Source organism: Pinus tabuliformis, chromosome 2_2 (genome assembly GCF_031772625.1).
Source record: "Pinus tabuliformis cultivar Carrire ecotype Pingquan chromosome 2_2, CPIR1, whole genome shotgun sequence".
NCBI classification, from domain to species: domain Eukaryota; kingdom Viridiplantae; phylum Streptophyta; class Pinopsida; order Pinales; family Pinaceae; genus Pinus; species Pinus tabuliformis.
Window position 1 is genome coordinate 1138747024 of NC_142300.1, and position 18424 is coordinate 1138765447.

Sequence of the window (18424 nt, forward strand, 5' to 3'; positions counted from 1 at the left end):
GCCATCGCTATCACAACCATCATTATCATCATTATCATCGTTCCATAGATCCACCATTCTCATCTGCTATGATCAATGCAATATTTAAGTCTACTAAAGATGATGGAGGAATGATGACATACAAAAATAGTAACAGTCGACAAGAGAATAATACTCATGAGGAATTCCAGTTATAAATGTGTTGTCAAAATCGAAAAGCATGTAATGAATATCCAACAAGGATGAATAACAATGAGATATGTATGTGTGGAATATCTCTCAAGGTCAGTGTTTTCAATGCTGAAAATTACAAAGTTGAAGCCACATATGGGAAGCACAAAGAATTTCATCTATCCTTTCAGTGTACAATGTCATCTGCAACATCGTGTTTTTCTAATAATACTAGTGATTCCACCTCCAGTAGATCATATTTATCTTCAGATGCAGAGTCTCTATACAAAGATAGTTCCTCCATTCGTACTACTAAAACAGAAGGGAATTCTCATCATGTGGATTGTGAACGTAGAGCATGGAAATGGGATGTTGGCAATCAAGATTTACATGGAAAACCATCTTTTAGAGATGGGTATTTTTGAACTACTGAGATAAATTTCATCCATGCAAAGCATACTAAGATGAAGTTAAAGTCCAAAATTGTAAATATTCCAAGAATCCCAAGCACCCAAACTCTCTAGGCAGGAAGCCCACACGTTTTCTTAATTCTCTTTTCATGGCTAGGGGCACCAAGAAGCCAAAGCTTTCGTAATATTCTTTTGTAAGTGACTCCAATCCATATTATTTCTTTAAAAGAATGCCCAACTCCACTTATTCAACTTCTTCTTCACTCCAATCTAGGTGCTCTTTCTTGTCATGTTGCTTCTTCCACTATTGCTTCGATAATAGCTTATACAACTCCCCCTAAACCTGTGCTCCCTTTTTTGTCATCATTATACTACTCAGTCACCTCTGTCATTCTGTTATATAGTTCTCCAATGGTGCTATACTGATCTGGGTCTGTTTTACTCAATCCTTCAAGTATTATAATATTTGTTTATATATTATTCTTATTCAACTGTTGTATGCTTCCACAAATGTCAATTCCATATTTTAGCTCTTTTCATAATCTTTTGAGATCAATTTCTGTTTTTTGTCTTTACCAAGCATCTAAGAGTCTGATCTTAGCAACCCATAATTTTCCAACATTAGTGATTGCCTACAATTCAATTTTAGATGATTAATCAACTCCCTCTGCCTACATAAACTCTAGATTTTTATTTTCTTCAGACACGATAAATTGTTGTAAGTGGAAGGGATCTTTAATCAATGGATAATTTTATATAATGGAGTTACTTCCAGGAGATTATCTATCGGGAGATATGCCTCATAACACAATTTTCCATATGTGACTCATAGGGATCTTCCCAAATATATTTTACAAGAATTAGAAGCTCCCCCTACCTATATGGATGGTCTCTTCTTGGAAAAATCTCATCATCATCATTGGTCAAAGATGTATTCATTAAATCAACAACATGTGTTGTTAGCTTGAGTGTTCAAGAGGACTTTTGATCCAATCTTCTTCTTTCTCTAGACTTGTGTGAATTTCTTTTTAGGCTTAGTAGTTATGCTTTGAGGTTGTTTAGAAACCCCAGAAAAGTTACAATCATGAGCCACATGTCCAATGTGTTGTCACAGCTATAACCAACCACCAAAATTTTTCCTTAGCCTCATTTTGGAGCCTCCCTACCAACTTTTCACAACAACTTTCCTTGCTTCGTCAAGTTCACAAGCGTCAATGTTTTTCTTGCACAAAGGCAGCCTGTTGATCACAGCTCAATGCATTCCCCTCACAAGTTGATCACTCAAACTTGGTCTAGTTGTAGGCTGAGAAACTCCTCTAAGAAATTGCACAATTCTGGAGGGAAACCAACCTTCCCTCCAAAAATTAGGTAATCATGTCTGGTAGCCAGCTGGGCTCCAAAATTGCGTAATTCTACCAATCAACCCTCAAAGAGAAAATTGCAAAATTTTCCTCAACAGGGCTACTCAGCCCAGAATTTGCGTAAATCTGGGTAGCAGCCAGCTTCTCTACCCAAAAATTGCACAAATCTCCTGGCCAGCCAGCCTAGCTCCCAACCAGAAAAGCACATTTTATCCCAACAGTCGAGCAGTCTATTGCATGTGCAACTTAGTTCACTGGTTCCCTCTGGGACCAAGAAAAAATGACTTGCATGCATGAGTTGCTTCTCCCAAGGAAGCATGCAAAGGCATCCCTTGGTTCAGGGATCTATGTTTAGCAGTTGGAGGTCACATACAAGGATCATTTCAAAAATCTCCCACCAAGTGTCACTTTCCCTAAATTTGTAGCATGCGCATCACAACCTCGATGTTATCAAAACTCATCAACTGGACGCCACAAAGCTCATTCCTCACATCAACCTTGCAACTCTAACATCACATCTAGGTCTTGTAAACACATTCAGCTCAGATGTTTTGGGGTAAGCCCGCTTTCCATGCCTTGTGTTGCATTTTTGTTGTTTTTTGTGTTTTCTCTTGTATGAGTATTGTTTTCTTGATTTATTTGAAGGATTTTTGTCATTTACATTTATACTAGCTTGTCCTAGCACTGTTTCAGTTTTCGTTGACATCTCAATGTTGTCGCATGCATGAAACTGTTTTGCACAAACGTTCCCTGATTCAGCGACTCGCTTCACCCACATGCATGTTGATCTGTTACTGAATCTTTCATTCATGTTTGTATGCACTTTCAATCACTTCTACTTTCACTAAGTGTTTCCATGTATCCACTGTCATATTTGCTTTCAATTGCCCATCGACGAGTTGGACCAACCTTGGTTCGGACTCTACCCTTAGTGAGACAACATTGCACAATCTCAGGAAGGAAGGTTCTGTCTTCCTCTCCAGAAATGCGCATTTCTGCCCAGGCACTGTCCTCCAGGACGTTTTTGCGCATTTCTAAGGGAGAGTGACTGCTGGCCTAGAAAAGTGCACAATGCAGTCACTGAGCCTGCATCCATTTCCAGTTGAGATTGGCATTACACAATTACAACAGTCAGCATCCAGAATGGATTGTGCATTGGGTAGTTCCAGCAGTCAGCCAGTCTCCCAGTAGCCCAAACTGTGCCTTTTGCAGTCTTGGCAGTAAGTCCCCTGACCTCCCGGTCGAAATTGCCCAACCTTCATGATCGGTCACACAGGTATGTTGAAAGTCAGGTCTCAAGTTCATTTTGGTGTTCGACTGATAGATTGCTTGCCATGAATGTTGTCATGTCTCCAGTTATTGCAGGTGTTCATCTACCTCTCAGCAGTGTAAGTACAATGGTTTCCAAGAGGGTAGAGTCGAAGAAACGGTTCAGAGAACACCTGGAGATGCAGTCGATCAAATGTCTATGAGATTTCCTACTCAAGAAGATATCAAGTTGTTCATAGAAAAGAACATCAAGATATCACAACAAGCAACGTCATGAATAGCAGCTGAAGGAAACATACCGAATGCAGTGAATTTAGCGAACACAGCGAATGCAACGAATGTAAGAGGAAGGTTGTTGACAAGACAAAGGTGAAACATAGTTGCAAGATCAAGCAAATCCACTAATGATGAAAGAAACTTTGGAGACTCAGGCTATGAGGTGACGGCATGACATGAAGATTGAACGAAGACAGATAATGGAATATAGATGGAGTTTCATGTGTTGAAGTAGCAACTCAAGGAAGAACATGAAGTTGCATAGACAGATGAATGAGTTGTAGCAAGAACAGGAACAAAAGTGGGCGCAACATGCACTCAAGATGAAATTACACCCATACAAGTTAAAGATCCATCCCAATAGCTCGCATGGAGTAGACATGGTGAGTAGTTTTGTTGATCGCATGCAAGGGATTCAGCAACATGAATGTCATTATGCACACGAATGCAATCCAACCCATTCAGAACACTCACCAAGGCAAAGACAAGAAGCAAGTCCAATTGGAGTTGAACATGTACTTCAACAAGTTGATGCGCATGACCACCAGCACACACTTCAAGATCAACACAAACACTATGCATCAGTTTGTTTCCAGTTCAGCTTCACCCAAGAAGACCATGTGCATGTTAGCAAACAAGTTGGATGAAGGAGTTGAACCAATGCACCAGTTGCAATGGAGGCAAGAGTTCACTTTAGCAAGATATCACCATGAGGTGCATGCACACCATCATGAATGACCAAGCTTGGAATCAGCTCACCACCTTCACAGTGGACCGAGTGTCAGTGATGTCTTGCATGGTTTGCTCAAGCCATGTTGTCTCACATGAGTATATGTGCATTGTAATGTTGAGTCATGTCAAGTTTAAGTCAAGTGTCAATAGTTGGACCTAACAGTAATAGAGTAGGTGAAGAGTCATGAGGGTAGTTGAACTGTCACAAAGGGGAATGTCAAGGGTCACGCCACCCTTTTCTATAAATAGTGCCTCATAACTCGTTGTATAGGCTTTTTGTGAGCCAAGCTTCTAATAAGACTATCTTGAAGAAAGCTTGCACAGTATTGTAACGCGCCTTGGATTCTCAACTGCACGGAACTAGTTCATCTCTTTGGAGGAGCAGGCGGATGTGGTTGTAACATTCCACTATTGGGGCTAGCAGGTTTACATGGATGTATTTTATGATTGGGAATTACACTTATTTATATAATAAAAGCCAACACATTTTCATGCATATGTTGCTATTGTAGTTGGTCTGCTCTGGTTTCTTAGCAATATATGTTGTTTAACTTATGTATTTGTGTATGAACTGCTTCGTATGCGATTGTATGAATCTTGTTGCAAATGTGTTGATGGTTTAACCATCACTTTGGATTGTCGACTGATCTACTTTCCAACTTGTGATGCATCTTCACTCTTGTGTTCCCTTCTCAGCTAAGTATTGCTACAGGTTGCTAAGGGGCGCACTCATCTCACCCCCCATGTGTTAGAACCTCTCATTCACCTTCCTTGACTCACTGTAGCAGTCACACCCTTGCTACTAATAGAGTTATCTTACTTTCCTCTATGCAACATCGTGGTCAAGGCATTACCTTACAACCCACTGCTGGGACTCCTACACCAAACAGTCTAAGGTCTAATTAGGACTTCTTACTAGGGAGATCCCCTTGACATGTTGGCGGGTCCAACACCGTCAACATTTTTGGCGCTAGGAGGGCCAAATGACAAGCTGTGTCCTCTCATCTAGTTTTGAACCTTTTCATATCTTTCATGGATTCTTGCACTCTTCTTCCCCTGTAATGTTTTCGAATCGTGAAGATGTCTCTATCACGGGGGAGTTTTTCGATATCTTGTCCACTTTCACGTATGATGGCGAAGGCGAAGTGGCCTGGCCTGAGTACTTACATGACTTTCTTTCCATGCTTCATTAGGAAGATGGGTGTTCTAACGAACATGCCAGCTTGCTGCTTGCACACACACTTCGCGAGTATCCATGTAGATGGTTGCTCAGCCAACCGACTGATAGCGTGCACTCACTTGACAACTTCTATGATCTTATTGAAGACACTTTCTATGATTTTGATCCAGACCATCTTGACTGAAAATTGTTACAGCAATGGAAGGCTCCGCATGAATTGGTTATTGATTTTTGGAAGCGCTTCCATGAATTGCAGTTTCAAGCTCCGAGGAGGCAGATGAAATTGTCTTATATTTGGGACTAATTCGAGTATTTCCTTAAGAAATATGCCCATCCCAAGAAGAAGCTTGAGATCAGGCCTTGCTCAACACTCTTGATTTATGGAGCTGTGCAATCTCAGGTGGATGCGGTCACTGTCTCAACTGACTGTCCACCTTCCTCTCATTCAACAACTCCACCACTTCCTAGTTATGTTGAAGATCATGCTCACACACTTGTTCATCTTTCACATTCTCCCAACACCACTTCACTCATTTTTTGAGAAGGTTTGGTTGTGAGTCTTTCAAGTTCTCATATGCATTATGTTCTATGAACTCTGTCTTCGCACTCAGGTGTTCCTTCGGATGATGTTGTCTTGTGTTCATCCATTCTGGACTCTTCACTTCTTATGAACGAGGAACAACCCATTGACAGAGTTGGTGTTGCACAACCAACATGCACTGTCATTCATGAAGAGTATGAGTGGGACCTTGAGCATTAGTACTCAGCGAAGGAGGAATCCCTTCCATCTGAGCCCCCTTTGTTCTTTCCTAACATATTTGGTGAACCTGCCATCCAATATTTTACATGTGTATCTTCATCGATGGATGCACCCATTGTTGATCACTAGCAGGACTCACCAGATGTTGGTCCATCATTTGACAATGGAGAGGATAAGTTATTCATTGAAAATCCACTTGATCTTTCATCTGTCTTTTCTGGAAACACAAAGGATAAGTTGTTTCGATTTTCACCTACCCTTCTATTTGATTCATCTGATCATGAGGATGCCGATGAAATCATTTATTTTTCTGATCGTGGCGGTCCTAATCCATTTGTTTTCGTATTTAATCACGATCATGACTCTATCACAGTGGATATTTTGAAGCCACAAGTCTATGATGTTCTATCTGATGATGAAGCTGAAACACCGAAGACTGTTGAGGCAATTCAGCCCGAGCTGATGATTATGTCAGGCCCTCACTCTCTTGGGGTTAGTCTCACTTCCGATCATGAAACTATTCAATCACCCAAGACTCATCATCACTCATTTGCATGCATTGAAGATCCATCTCACACATAGATCATACTTCCTCCACTTGAACGACACGATCCCATCGCTCATGCATTGGAGGAATCTTACATTGCAAGCACACGTGTATGACGCAAGTTATATTTGTTTCTTTTGTTTTCTTGCATGTCTCAGTCAAGAGTGTGCTTGTGCTTCAAAGTTTCACGCAGTGTCACACAACAATATGATAAGTCCACGGACTGCTCGTCATCCACCTGAACTCACTTATGTGTTGTGGGCACTGTCAAACCCAAAGTGTGGTTGTCTTCATTGTTATATCTTTCTTGCTTGCTGGTTTGTACAACTGGGTTTCTCACGGACCAAGCCTTCACCAACATGGGTCAACCAATGCGCTGGTGGTTGCATTGGAAATATCACTTCACGTGATTAGGCCCATGCACTATTAGTGTAGGAGTAGGAGTATTGTTTTCTTTCCGTCAGTTTTCTTGCATGCTTGTTTTCTTACCTTCTTTGCTTTCACTTTCACTTCTGCTCTTGTTTTTCTTTATTGTTTGTTAGTTCGCTTATTTTGTTCATAGGTTAGTTTTGCATGAAACCATGTATGACTCTTGAAACGAGCTGGGTGAAGTACAAGAGGGCTTGTACAACTATCACTACTTGGTTATCTGTCATCCTGCCTCTATATGATGAACTTGTTACTTTTAGTCCATGATACGTCGAAGGAAAATACGTATTGTTTGAAGTGAACCTTGGTGAAAACACAACGCTTGTATGCTAACTAGTGTCACCTTCTCTAGTAGGTTGTTTTTCGGTTAACCTTTTGTGGTGTAGGCCATCCTAATAGGGGAAAGGAGCCCAAACTAACTTCCTCGGCTCTGTCCAGCCCAACCATCTTCCAGACTTCCGTTACAAATATTCTAGACATGCAAGCTTTGGCTCCTTATTTAAAAAACCTTCCAAAAGAGGATCGACGCGACTGGGAAAGGAATCATTCGATCTGAATGGTTTCAGGGTTAGTTTTAACCTCTGTAAATCAGCGCGAGGAGAAAACTAGTCAGTAGCACCAGTCTTGTAAATTGGGATAGAAGAAAGATTCTTGGGAAATGATGAAAAGGGGAATTATTTTGCTCATGAAGAGGGACATACTAGGAGTTTCTTCATGATGGAAAAGCATGTCAGGTACACTATAGAGGTCCTCCAGGATCATAGATGGGGAGTACAGGGACAGTGACAAAATGTTGTGTAACACCCTTGTCAGTGCAGTCAAGTAGAGTAAGGTGAGGGGGGAACCTTAACAGGCACATCAGAGATACAATAAACTACTTCTCTGCAGGAACAACCTATTCTGCTCTCAATAAGTCAGGATCCCTCTTCTACCTCTAAAATGAATAAGTGCTATGCACAATTGAAAAAAATGAAAAAATGAAAAAATTCAAAAAATTCAAAGCGAAAAATGAATAAGGCGAAAGAAGAGAAAGGCTTCCTATGCAGAGACGTGATGCAAGTAACTCTGCCAGGGTACTAACCAGGCTCTCTGGTAGCAGACCAGAGAGCCATGCTTGTGTTCCTTTGTGACTCCATTGGGGTACTGTCCAGACCTGCTGGCCGTGGAGCAACACCAGAGATGAAACTAAGACTCTAACGACTATACTGCTTGTGCATCAATATACCCCTCAACCCCAATCAAAACAACTGTGTTGCCTTGGCTTGGAATGTGTTTCAACCGACTAAGAGCTTGATAGATGCTACATATTACAATCAAGATAGTGTGAAACCAAGATGAGCTAAGAACTGAACAATACTTCTGGAGGTGTTAGACTCGCTTTTCACGAACAAGGTCCATTCATAGAGCTGGATTTCTACGAGTGCATCACCAAGTGTTGTAGCAGCTACAACCACCCTCCAAAATTTTACCTTAGCCTCATTTTGGAGCCTCCCTACCAAATTTTCACAGCAGCTTTCCTTGTTTCATCAAGTTCACAAGCTTCAGTTTTTTTCTTGTACAAAGGCAGCCTGTCGATCACAGCTCGACGCATTCCCCTCACAGGTTGATCACCCGGACTTGGTCCAGTTGCAGGCTAAGAAACTCCCCCAAGAAATTGTGCAATTCTGGAGGGCAACTAGTCTTCCCTCCAGAAATTGAGCAATCCTGTTTGGAAACCTACTAGGCTCCAGAATTGCGCAATTCTGCCATTAAACCCTCAAAGAGAAAATTGTGCAATTTTCCCCAGCAAGGCTGCTCAGCCCAAAATTTATGCAAATCTAGGAAGCAGTTAGCTGCTTTGCCTAGAAATTGCACAAATCTCATGGGCAGCCAACCCAGCTCCCAGCCAGAAATGTGCATTTTCTCCTAGTAGTCTATTGCATGTGTAGCTAAGTTGATCGATTCCCTCCAGGACTGAGAAAAACTGACTTGCATGCATGGGCTGCTTCTCCCAAGGCAGCATGCAGAGGCATTCCTTGGTTCGGGGATCTATGTTTAGCAGTTGGAGGTTACATGCAAGGATCATTTCAAATCTCCCACCAAGTGTGACTTTCCCTAGATTTGTGGCATGCATGTCACAACCTCGATGTTATCAAAACTCATCAACTGGACGCTGCAGAGCTCATTCCTCACATCAACCTTGCAGCTCTAACATCCCACATCACATCTAGGAGTTGTTGACACATTCTGCTCAACTGTTTTGGGGTAATCCGTCTTTCCATGTCTTATGTTGCATTTCTGTAGCTTTTTGTGTTTTCCCTTGTATGAGTATTGTTTGCTTGATTTATTTGAATGCTTGCTGTCTTTTACATGTATACTAGCTTGTCCTAGCACTATTTCAGTTTTCATTGACATCTCACTGCTATCGCATGCATGAAACTGTTTTGCATGAACGGTCGCTGATTTGACGACTCGCTTAACCCACATGCATGTTGATTTGTTTACTGAATCTTTCATTTATGTTTGCATGCACTATCAATCACTTCTAATTTCACTAAGTGTCCCCATGCATCCACTGTCATATTTACTTTCAGTTGCACGTCGGCGAGTCAGACCAACCTTGGTCCGGACTCTGCCTTCACTGAGACAACATTGCACAATATGGGGAATGAAAGCTCTGTCTTCATCTCGAGAAATGCGCATTTATACCCAGGCACTATCCTCCATGACTGTTTTGCACATTTCTAAGGGACTGTGACTGTTGGCCAAGAAAATTGCGCAATGCAGTCACTAAGCCTCCAGCCATTGCCAATTAAGATTGTGCATTGTGCAATTCCAGCAGTCAGCAAGCAGAATGGACTGTGCATTGTTCTAGTAGTCAGAACAGTCTCCCAGCAGCCCAAACTATGCCTTTCATAGTCTTGGCAGTCAGTCCACCGACCTCTTGGCCAAAATTGTGCAACCTTCATGATCAGTCACACAGGTATGTTGAAAGCCAGTTCTCAAGTTCATTTTGGTTTTCAGCTGACAGATTGCTTGCCATGAGTGTTTCCATGTCTCCAGTTATTACAGGTGTTCATCTACCTCTTAGCAATGTAGATACAATGGTTTCTAAGAGGGTAGAGTTGAAGACACCATCCAGAGCACACTTGGAGATGTATTCAATCAAATGTCTATGAGATTTCCTACTCACGAATATATCAAGTTGTTCGTAGACAAGAAAATCAAGATATCAGAGTGAGCAGGGTCATGAATGACAATTGAAGGCGACATACCGAATGCAGTGAACAGAGTGAACACAACGAATGCAATGAATTCAAGAGGAAGGTTGTTTAAAACATTGAGGCAGAATAAAGTTGCAAGATCAAGTAGATCCACTAATGATGAAAGCAACTTTGGAGACTCAGGCTATGAGGTGACAGCACGACACGAAGATCGCACGAAGACAGATAATGGAACAAAGAAGGAGTTGCATGTTTTGAAGCAGCAACTAAAAGAAGAACATGAATCTGCACAGACAGACGAATGAGTTGCAATAGGAACATGAAAAACAGTGGGTGCAACATGCACTCACAGATGAAACTGCGCTCGTACAAGTTAAAGATCCATCCTAGTAGCTAGCACAGAGCAGACACGATGAGAAGTTTTGTTGATCACATGCAAGACAACAAAATCCATGTCATTTTGCACACGCATGCAATCCAACCCATTCAACACACTCACCAAGCCAAAGACAAGAAGAAAGTCCAATTGGAGTTTAACATGTACTTCGGCAAGTTGATGCGCATGACCACCAACACACACTTGAAGATCAGCAAGAACACTATGCATCAGTGTGTTGTTGGTTCAGTTGTACCCAAGAAGACCATGCACATGTTAGAAGACAAGTTGGATGAAGGAGACGAACCAATGCATCGGTTGCAAAGGAGGTAAAAGTTCTCTTCAGCAAGATGTCACCATGAGGCGCATGCACACCATCATGGATGACCAAGCTTGGCATCATCTCACCACCTTCACCATCACAAGCATGTCAAAGAGTTGGTCTCATCATAGTGGATCAAGTGTCAGTGATGTCTTGTATGGATTGCTCAAGCCATGTTGTCTCACATGAGTACATGTGCATTGTAATGTTGAGTCATGTCAAGTGTAAGTCAAGTGTCAATAGTTGGATGTAACATTCATAGAGTAGGTGAAGAGTCATGAGGGTAGTTGAACTATCACAAAGGGGAATGTCAAGAGTCACCCCACCCTTTGCTGTAAATAGTCCCTCATAACTCATTGTATAGGCTTTTGGTGAGCCAAGCTTCTGATAAGACTATCTTGAAGAAAGCTTGGATAGTACTGTAACACGCCTTGGCTTCTCCACTGCATGGAGCTAGTTCATCTCTTTGGAGGAGCAAGCAAATGTGGCTATAATGTTCCACTGTTGGGGCTAGCAGGTTTACATGGATGTATTGTATGATTGGGACTTACACTTCTTTATATAATAAGAGCCAACACATTTTCATACATATGTTATTATTGTAGTTGGAATGCTCCGATTACTTAGCAATATATGTTGTTTAACTTACGTATTTGTGTATGAACTGCTTCGTATGCGATTATATGAATCTTGTTGCAGATGTGCTATTGGTTTAACCATCACTTTGGATTTTCAACTGATTTTCTTTCCATATTGTGATGCATCTTTGCTCGTGTGTTCCATTTTCAGCTGAGTACTACTACAGGTTGCTAAGGGGCGCACTCATGTCACCCCCCATGTGTTAGAACCCCTCATTCACCTTCCTTGACTCACTGCAATGGTCACACCCTTGCTTCTGATAGAGTGATCTTACTTGCCTCTATGCGACATCGTGGTCAAGGCATTACCTTACGGCCCACTGCTAGGACTCCTACACCAAACGGTCTGAGGTCTAATTAGGAATTATTACCGAGGAGACCCCTTTGACATGTTGGCAGGTCCAACACCATCAACACAATGTTATGACATTTGAAGCACTCAGTCTTAAACATGAAAGAGAAATCATAGTTTCTTTTTGTAAATCTTGTTCTGGAGAACTAATAGGGATCTTCATAGGCTCTGAAGTGTTTAGCCATGTGTCCAAAATTTGAGTAGGAATAACAATAACCATGTAATAAATTTTGGTACCTGGGAAATGATGATTGCCTTGATGCACTTCTGAAAGTATTCTTCCTCAGAATTATTTGATGACATCCATTTCCTCTTGCATCCTTAACACTTTCTACACAATTTTGTCTCGATGCACTTCTAAAGTTATTCTGTCTTGGAAGCCTTTGATCAGATTTATTGCCTCTTGCAGTCTTGACACCATATTCACATCTTCTTGGAGCAGGGTTTCTTCCAATTTCATCTTGACTCTTCTCTTTGCCTTTGCTGGAACTGAGGACATCAATGTTTCTTCCAGGTTTCTCCACATCTCTATTGTTTGAAGCAATAAGAGTTGCTTCACTTCTGTTTGAGGATTCACTTGTATAACTGAGACCTGTTTTATCAAATGGAGATCTCTGATGGCTGAGCAAGTCATCCAAGGCTTGAGAACTTTTCAAGCTTTTGTTCAGCAATTCAACTTCTTTCCTTAGTGAAACAATTTCTTCTTCCAATTTTCCACAGTCATCATTTTTCTTAGCTAGTTGTTTCTCAATTTATTCCTTTACTCATGTTGCTTCATTAGCTTCTACTTTAAGGGATATGATGTCTGATTTCATCCTAAAGATTTCTTCATTCTCCTTTGCTAGACTGATCTCCATTTCTTCCTTCATCCTTGTTGTTTCACATGCTTCTTTATTGAGAAAGTTGATATTTGATTTCAGTTTGAAGATCTATTCATCCTTTTCCTCTAGTTGGAATATCATGGTGTTTCTTTCCTTTTCTACATCATCAACTTGTCCTTTTATGAGTGCCAAAGCTTCCATCACCTTCTCACCTCCTTATGCTTGTTTCTTTGTTTCTTCTAATTGAGATCTAAGGGAGGAGACCCCTTTCTTGTATTGACCAATTTCTACTTCAAGTCTTTTCAAGATCTTGTGTCTTTGTTCAAGGTGGTTTGAAAAAAATTCTTTCATTTTCTTTGCCTTATCCAATTGATTTTTTATGGATATGAATTCTTCATGATACTTTCTATTGTTTTGATGAAATTACTCCTTAAGCTTGGTGACCTCCTCATCTATTTCTTGAACTTGGAGCTTGAATAGGTTAACTTCGTTCCTTGTCTTGTCAAGATCATGGTCACCATCTTGTGATTTCTTCTTGAGCTCCTCATTCTCCTTTTTCAAAATGCTTATCTCTTCTAGGGAAGCTACAAGCTTCACCATGAGATCTTCTTCAAAGTCATCTTTACTCTCTTAATGTTCTAGGTATTCCTTGGACTTGATTTCTTCACTCATGTTTTCATCTTCCTTAATGGATTCTGGATTTTCTTCTTGCTTTCTATCATCTTCTTGAGTAACAGTCATGGTCAATGCTCCTTTTGAATGAAGATCATGAATTTTTTCCCAGATACCTTTTTCTGATGAACATTTCTCCACTTTGGTTTTTATAGCATCTGGTAGCCCATTCAAGATTGCCTTCATTGCTTTTGTATTATATTCCTTGGATTCTCCTTCCATCATGCTATTAGTAATCACTGATTCCCATACTTCAACACCTTGAGCCATTAAGAAATTTCTCATTCTTACCTTCCATACATCAAAGTTTCCATTGAACAATGGAAATTTACTAATATGATTGTCTTCAGTTTTCATAGTTGAGGAAGAGACATATTTAGAAGGATTAGAGGCTTTCTTTCTTGGCCTTTCCATTTTTGTTCTAAGGATCAACCTTTAAATTGATAGGCTTTGAGAAAATGTATTGGCTCTGATTCCAATTGTTGGAAATACACAGAGGGGGGTGAATCAATATTTTTTTTCAATTGTTATTTTTACCAGTTAACATCATTTATAATTACAACACAAAATGAACAATGCTAGAATAATAATTTTATTAACCAATGATGAGGACTCCAATCCTCTTTAGAATAAATCCAATACAATAATGTGTATGGTTCCAACTTGTATTTCTTCCAAGCATCGACTGGGAATTTCCAAGGCTCCAACCTTGTCAACTTTGAGGCACCAACCTATAGGGCTCCATCCCTATCTCTGGTACAAGCTCCAACTTGGTCTTTTGAGGAATATTATCCTCCAGGGCTTAAACCATTAGTTGTAATTCATCAAGATAAGTTTGATGATTCTTTATGGCTCTCAATATCTTCTTCAACGAGCCCTATCTATCTTCAGCAATGCCTCCACTTAATCTCCATGTCACTTCATCAATGACAACCTTGCTTTATCATGAAGGTATCTCCGCACCTCTTCATGATACCAAACAAAACCTCCAAGGTTACTCCATGAGGACTTCAGAAAAGCATAATGTCTCAAAGTCTTATGTTCTTTAAGTATTCCCTACAAATTCAAGCACAAATCCGAACATTTTGTTCTTCAAATCCGAGGTTTTAATCATAGAATATTGTCCTCTGTTCTGGACTATAATATCAATGGTCCAATCTTATTTCTCATAGGTCCAAGGTAGTGACTGTACATATCACAGGAGATAGTCTTATTTTCTCCATATGTGATTGATCAAATTCTCCAAACCGCGCTTTAGTAGCCTTCACACAGGTATAGAATTTTGCAACCGAGTTTAGGCATGCTATCCCACTATTTCCAAACATAGATCTGAACTTAGATTTCCTTCCATAGGTATCCAAATTGAGAATTAACTCCACTGGTCTGAGGTTATCAAAAACTGGTCTTTTCACAAATCCAAGACAGATATATACAACTAATCTGAGCTACTAAACGAACGTCCATAGGACTTCCCTTCAGTTCGAGGTACACACTCCTACCGAGCTACAAAAGATCAGGGCCTTCACAAATTCGTTGTAGCTCTGAGCCTCTCATAAATGTATGTTCCACTTAGTCCAACCCTTCCAAATGTGATTTTCCATAGAACTTGGCTTCACCAGAAATTTCCCACAGATCTGAGCTCTTACGACTTCATCTACTTCAAATATTTAACGATCCTTCTCAGCCTCTAAGTCTCCCTTCCTTCACTGTTTCAAGTTCACGAGTTTTGAACTATATCTTCCTCTCTCTGATGGATGACTGAGATCGATACTTGATAATGAAGTATTTGACTTGTATTTATATGAGTTTCGCCAATAAAGGAAAAGACAATTTTATTAGATGGGAGGTTGACTTGTGCATGAGGTGGCACATTAAAAGTATATTGGAAGCAGTTTTTGTTATTAATCAACCAAATATAGCATAGTTTCATTGTTTACGGAAACTATATTATAATAACATCATAGGAGGGATTATAAATTTTAAACAATGTGAAACCATATTACAATGGATGTTGGGAGGTCCCACATGCCACATCATCACCATACACCCGCACATCACAACCACATGGATATCAAAGATTTTTAAAGTTGTGCACAAGCCAAAGTTCGATATGTCAACAATGCTGATATTACGATATCACATAGCGCACTTACTTTCTTTGACATCTGATGCAATGGATGTGATATTTCAATAAAATAGTTTTGATAAACCAATCAGGTCTGCAACATATCGCAATCAGAGCTTTGGTCTTATCGGAGGATCTCATCAAAGGTTTTAACATGACATGACTACAAAACTTGCGATAGGAAAGTTCCGATGCACAGACGCAATATTATATTTTAAAACTTTATGGTAAGGCCATTCAGGTCTGCACCATATCGACAATCAGAGCTTTGCTCTCATCGAAAGATCTTATTGGAGGTTTCATTTCAAAACTGCAATAAAGGGTGGATGTGATTTAGTAATTAAATCATTATTAAAACAATTCGGGCCCAGATATCGGATATCGGAGGTCCACATTGCCTATCAGAGATCAGAGTCGGAGTCAGAGATTAGATTCGGAGATCGAAGTCAGAGGTTTGAGTCGTGACACACAATTAAAACGCTAATATGATTTCTATGATTTGGTTCTGAATATTTTGTTGATATGTTTCTCTTTGCTACTCTGATATCACTGTTTCTAACCTTTGGCTCTTTCTCTTGGGCATATGAGGTCTTCTCATTGGCTTGTCCCTCATGCTCTTAAATTGTGATGGCTTTCCTTTGGCTCCCAATGGCTTCTGATGGCTTTCTGATGGCTTCCGATGGCTTCCAATGGCTTTCCTCCTCTTCTCCTTGGGACTGCTCCTTGGGTATGATGCTTCTATTTTGTCTGTATATATATTTAATTCTTATACTATATTCAATCCATATGGTCCTCCATCTCATCATATGATCTCCAACTATGTCATCATATGTCATCAAGTCCTTCATCAAGGATTTCATAATATACATGAGGTTATGGCATCTTCATTAGAACTTTCATCACTTTATCAATGGGCAACATCACGGATCACAAGAATTTACCAGCACAAACAATTCCATATTGACATCAATGACAACCTTGACTAACATTTTGGTCATATTAAGGGCTCCATGTGTTGTACGACTCATAATTCTCAGGAGCTAGTAACAACATCAAAGGCTTGTGCAAGTATTTTGCAATGATGTCCATTCTCTACAACACATTCCCCTATTTCACGCCCAAAGATGAATCTGACGAAGACGATGAGGTCAATGACTATGGATCCAACTCGAATCATTTCTTTGATTGCTCCAGGGGAAACAACAAAAACGCTCATGCCAATGGCCTGGGGTGTCCTTCGAATTGCGGCAAGGGGCCTCATTATGGACCAGACACTTGGTTCACTCTACTTACTAGGCGTACTGGTTGTTAGCATAATTGGAGAATGAGGGAACCAGGCTATGAGATCATATTATGGATACGACAATATGAATCATGAAATAGGGGGGTAGATCAAGTGCCTCTCAAATAAAGAGAGAGGAACATACCATAAAAATCTCGAGGCAAAGGTTATATTGTGGAAGATGAAGATCAACATTCTTGATCAAAGGAATTCAATTATGGCAAGCAGAGGAAACTGCAGTCTAAACTGAGTTGTATTGATTTTTGGTGAGGAATGTTTTTGAGAATTATTTGGAGTTTTTATAACAACATATTGACTTTGGTCAACCCAATATATATGTGGGATTTTGTAAGATATGACCACTCTAACAATTGCCTCGTGAAGATGAGAAACTCCTAGATGAAACATCTATATATGAACAAAAAGGGAGGGACAAAGAGACTTGTTTTTTGCTTGGATGAAAACGAATAGTTTCATTTGTCAGTCTTTTTGTTAAGTAGTTTTCAATTCTAGCTATAAAAGTGCAGAACCAATTATTGAATAGTGTTGCACAATTCAAATTAGTGGTTCTTGGCACTTAGAAACCCTTGAACACATCACTAGTTTGAATGTGTTTACATATTATTATAGTTTGTTATTCTCAATGCTCAGAAACCCTTGAAAAATAACTATAGGTTATAGGATGAGATCCTTAAGTGTTAGATAGGTCAATTTGTATGATTAACTTCTGAACACATTTAGTATCTAGACCTCCTTCCTAGCAACTAACAAATAATCAAAAGCGACATATCCAAAATATGGTGGTAGGTTCATAGAGTGGTTCATTACTTGACAACTTTTATCATGAATCCACGATGAAATGAGTATGTCAGTATCGTTCATATTACAAGTACACCAATGATGGTTGGAGACAATTTTACCTTAAACGAGTCAAGTGGGAAGCTCAAATATTGTGGTGGAGAAAGAGCATGGTCCATGAGATTCCGAAGTGGGTAGAAGTGCTAGTGAAGACTATATAAGATATATATGACTTATATGTGAAATGTAATTTTTTATTCTTTTGATGTTAATTTTGTAATGTAAGTGTTAAGGGAGGGACTTAGAATTAACTCTTACAAAAGTATATTGGAAAATTAGGTTTCTTGGTTATTGGAGTTTGTTGAGAGATTTTCTCAACAATAATCTCTTAGTTTGGAATCTGTTGGATATCATAAGCACTATATATGTGGGATGTATTTTGGCTTTGAAATATAATATACAATTTTTTTTTATGTGAAATCTTTGTGTTATGTCTGCTCCTAAAATTTCTTGCATATCTACGACATATTATCTCTATGTGGCATAAATACTAGGGTATCGCCATTTGATCTATTTTTTCTCTAGCCATATAAATGTCCCTGCATCCCGAACATACCATTTGAGTGATCTATCTGCGCTCCTCAACTCTGTAATATTTTGGTGTGAGTCTCTAATTTTTGGTGATATATTGAAATGAACTTTAATATTAGTGAAGACTAAA